General features: G+C 38.7%; 1 pseudogene; it reads right to left on the bottom strand.

Moving 5' to 3' along the window:
* Positions 1–2,395: 2,395 nt before the first annotated feature.
* Positions 2,396–3,742, bottom strand: LOC102862651 (annotated as a pseudogene).
* Positions 3,743–5,077: the final 1,335 nt, after the last annotated feature.

The following is a 5,077-nucleotide window of genomic DNA, read 5'->3' as shown; positions in this document are numbered from 1 at the left end:
TTCATCACCATAGGCTCTTGCTCATATGTTGTTTCATGAAATTCTTCTGTGTCTTCCAATTCCTTTCGATACAGTGACTCAGTATATTCTTTTCATCTTCTTTTAATACTTCCTGGATCATTTAACATTCTGCCAAAAGCATCCTTGATTAAGTCTTGAACTTAGGAAGGTAGAAATAAATAGAAATAAATTACAAGGTAGTTGCGAAGATAGTTAATAAACCTTTAATCCAAACTAAGAAAGGAGATTACTATAAGAATTTAGTAAGCACAAAAGCAATAACAATTGATGAAAACTCAAACCAGAATGAAGTCAGTATGGAAAAATATATGAAACAAAAAGATTTAACAGTGTAACAATAAAAAGTCATGAAAGAATGACAAGAGCAAACTTAAAGATAATGACATTGAATGTAAATAATTTGAAAGTATCAGGCACAAGAACAAGTGACAGAATGGACAAGAATATAGAACTCTCAAATATGCTACCCTCAAGAGATAGATGCAAAGGTAGATATATTTAGATGCAAAGATATAAATAAATTAAAAATCAAAAGATGATAAAGAAATAAGTGGCTATCTACAAAGATCTTAAATGACAGCATTAATTTCTGATAAAATAGACTTAAAACCAGCACAAAGAATGGATGTCATATATAATGAGCAAAGGAGTAATAAAGCAAGAGTACATTTCACATACTTAGTTTTCAACAAAAAGAGAAACAATCTGATTTGAAAATGGACAGGAGACATGAATAGATATTTCACACAGAAAAGGCATTCAGGCAGCTAAATAACATGAGAAACTAGTCTTATTCAATAGCCAATACTTAATGTTGTAAAGTTAGAATCACCACATAGTTGAATTTTGATTGGGTTTCCCAGATTGTAAATCACACAGGAGGAGTTTGTCTATCTTTCTCCATGGCATTGCTAGCGGATTCAAACCATTGAGGAAAGTCAGCCTCTGTGTTAACAAAATATCTCCCTACACTAGATCACCAAAGCACCTTTCATTAGATATTGTTATTGTTATGTGCTGTAGATTTGAAATTGACTCATAGATAACACACCAGTGAGTTTTCAGAAGCTATAACTTGCATGATAGGAGGTTGCCCAAATTTCTCCTGTAAAGTAGATTCTAACTCTCTGCTTCTGAGTTAGTAAAGCAACACTGTACCAATTAGACCACAAAACTCTCTCATTAGATATTGTTGACATGTGACATCAAGTTGACTATGCCTCATAGGGACCCTATGAACAATGCAGCCCATTTTTTTAAGTCACTGTTTCAGTCTATCTTGTTGAAGGTATTTTCTTTCTACATTGATTCTCCACCCTGGCAAGTGTGATGTCCTTTTTCAAAGACTACATACCAAAAATACTTGGAACAAAGCTTCACCATCCTTGCTTCCAAGGTGCACCACAGTTACCCTTTCTCTAGTAGACATTTGTTTGTCCTTTAGACAACTCCAAAACATTGATTCTTCTGTAATCCCTCATCATTATACACCTTTCAGATATATAACAAATAATGGAAAAAACCATTGCTTGAATCAGATGAGCTGTAGTCTTTAAACGGACATCACTGCTCTTTAACACCTGAGAGGTCTTAAAGGGCAGATTTACCCAGTGCATTATATCTTTTAATTTCTTGACTTCTGGTGCCAAAGGCACAGATTGTAGATTCAAGTAAGATGAAATAATTGACAACTTCAATTTTCTCTCCATACATCATGATGTTAACTATCATCCCAGTGCTAAGGATTTTTCTCTTTTTGATACTGAAATGTAATCCACATTGAAGACTATAGTCTTTCATCTTCTACAGCAAGCTTTTAAAGTTCTCTTTGTTTTCAGTAAGCAAGGTTGTGCCATCTGCGTAGCATAGGCTGTTGATAGGGGTTTTTTTAATACTGATGCCATACACTTCTTCATATAGTTTGTCCTCTTGAATGCTTTGCTTGGCTTAAAATTGAATGAGTATGGAGAAAGGATATAGCACTGATGCACAACTTACTTGATTTAAAACCATTCAGTGTTCCCTTACTCTCTTTGGTCAACAGCTTCTTCTTGGTCTAAGTATAGTTTTCAAGTGAGTATGATGCATGTTCTGGGATTCCCATTCTTTTCAATGTTATCCATAATCTGTTATGATCTTTCATAGTCAATAAAACATAAATAAACATCCTTCTGGAATTCTCTGTTTTCATCCAAGATACATCTGACATCAGTAGTGATATCTCTTCATGTCATGGCCTTCTTTTTCCTTTGAGACATGATAGAAAAAATCTTACAGGAACACATGGAAAAATTAGACATGATTACATTGATAGAGACAATCTAGCTTGAAAGCTTTGTCAATTCTGAGTGACATACTAAAGGACTGAAAGGAATTAGTACTCTTCTCCCTCTTCCTCTCTCTCCTTCAACAGAACCCACACTCATATCCTCATAATTCTTCTCAAGGGCTGCCATGTCCTTACGGGCCTCATAAAACTCTCCATCCTCCATCCCCTCACCCATGAATCAGTAAACAAAGGTATGCTTGGCATACATCAGATCAAACTTGTGGTCCAGGCGATCCCAGGCCTCAGCAATGGCTGTGGTGTTGCTTAGCATGCACATAGCTCGCTATTCCTTGGCTAGGTCTCCACTAGCCACCATAGTGGGAAGTTGGTAATTAATAACAACCTGAAGCCAGTGGGGCACCAATCCACAAACTGGATGCTGCATTTGGTCTTAATGGTGGAAATGGCAGCATTGACATCTTTGGGAACCATATCACCATGATACAACAGGCAGCAAGCCATGTATTTACCATGGTGACTGTCACATTTCATCATCTGGTTGGCTAGCTCAAAGCAAGCATTGGTAATCTCTTCTACAGAAAGTTGTTCATGATAAGCTTTCTCAGCAGAGATAACAGGGATGTTTGTGGCCAGACGGAAGTGGATGTGGGGATAGGGCACCAGATTGGTCTGGAATTCTGTCAGATTTCAGGAATTCAGGGCACCATCAAATCTGAGATGTGAGCAGTGATGGAGAACACAATCTGACTAATAAAGTTAGTGTAGGTTGGGGGTCCAATATCAAGGTTTCTGCACCAGATGTCATAGATGACCTAATTTTCTACCATGAAGGCACAACCTGAGTGCTCCAGGGTGGGTGGGTAGTAAGAATGGAGTTGTAGGGCTTGACCACAGCTGTGGAAACTTGGGGGGCTGGATAAATACAGAACTCCAGTTTGGACTTCTTGCCATAATCACAGATAGGTGCTCCATCAGCAGGGATGTGAAGCCAGAACCAGTTCCCTCACCAAAGCTGTGGAAAACCAAGAAGCTCTGAAGACTTGTGCACTGGTCAGCCAGTTTTCTAATTCTGTCCAAGAGGAGATCAATGATCTCCTTGCGGATGGTGTAGTGCCCATGGGCATAGTTATTGGCAGCATCTTCCTTGCCTGTGATGAGCTGCTCAGGGTGGAAAAGCTGATGGTAGGTGCCAGTGCAAACTTCATCAATGACTGTGGGTTCCAGATCTACAAACACCACCCTAGGTACAAGCTTGCCAGCACCAGTCACACTGCAGAAGGTGTTGAAGGAGTCATCTCCTCCCCTAACGGCCTAATCACATGGTATCTGGCCATCAGACAGGATGCTGTACTCCAGACAGTAGAGCTCCAAGTGGGCATTGCCAATCTGGACACCAGGCAGACCAACATGGATGGAGATGCACTCACACATTCTGACTATGAGTTATAAAAAAAGAACTACAGGAGCAGACAGCAGGTTCCAGTTACTATCTCCGACAAGCTAAGGGTCAAGGTAAGTAATGCACTCATCATGGCCTTTTCTAAATCCAGTTTGCATTTCTGTCAGTTCTCTGTCAATGTACTGTTCTAGTTGTTTCTGAAGAAACTTCAGAAAAAGTTTACATGCATGTGATATCAGTAATATTGTTTGATATCATTATACATTATTGTTGTTAGATGTTTTTGAGTCAAGTACAACCCACAGGGAACAGAGCAGAACCATGTCCTATCCAGAACCATCTTCATAATATCTGACATTCTTGAGGTCAATTCAGCAGTCACTAACTATGTCAGCTCCTGTGGTTGAGGGCCTTCTTCTTAGTTTCTGGTTCTCCACCTCTCCAAACATGATGTCCCTTTCCAAGGAATAGCTTCTCAATGCAACATGCTCAAAGCACGTAAGATGAAGCTTTGTCATCTTTGCTCCCAAGGAGTACTCTGGCTTTACTTTTGTCAAGAACTGTTTGTTCTTTTGACAGTCCATGGATTATTCATTAATCTTCAACACCACAGCTCAGAAGCATTAATTCTTCTGCCATCCATTCATTTTCCAGCTCTCAGATGCATAGCAAGTGATTGAAAAGACCACAGCCTGAATCAGGTACACCTTAGTCCTCAAATTGTTATCATTGCTCCTCAATGATATTTTGAAAAGGTCCCTGACTGCAGACTTTACTAATGTAATGTCTCCTGATCTCCTAACTGTGGGTTCCAGGGGTGTTGATTGTGGATCCAAGTAAAATGAAGTCCTTGACAATTTCAATCTTCTCACCATTTATCATGATGTTGTTTATCAGTTTTGAGCAGTTTTTGTTTTGTTTTCTAGACAGTTGATGTAATCCATAGTGCAGGCTGTATTCTTTGATCTTCTGTAGGAAGCACCTCAAATCCTCCTCACTTTCACCAAGGTTGTGTCATCTGCATAATGCAGATTGTTGATGAGACTTCCTCTCATCCTGACACCACATTCTTTTTCCTAGAGTCCAACTACTCAAATGATAGGTATGAAAAACTATCTTGCTTTGTATGCACATCAGCTTCTTGATCTAAGCATAGGTTTTGCATGAACACAATTAGGTTTTCTCAGATTTCCATCTTTCTCAATGTCAGTCATAATATTTAATTATCCACACAAATACCTTTCAATAAAGTAAAAATAGATATTCTTCTAATATTCTCTACCTTCTGCTAGAATTTTTCTGACATCAGCAATGATATCTATCCTTTGTGCCATATCTCTTCTAAATCCAACCTAAACTGCTGACTG

The sequence above is a fragment of the Elephantulus edwardii genome, unplaced genomic scaffold (genome assembly GCF_000299155.1).
Source record: "Elephantulus edwardii isolate Elephantulus edwardi_28Jun2011 unplaced genomic scaffold, EleEdw1.0 scaffold00043, whole genome shotgun sequence".
NCBI lineage: Eukaryota > Metazoa > Chordata > Mammalia > Macroscelidea > Macroscelididae > Elephantulus > Elephantulus edwardii.
The sequence above is the reverse complement of the archived record's forward strand: the minus strand, read 5'-3'. Positions and strand labels throughout refer to the sequence as shown.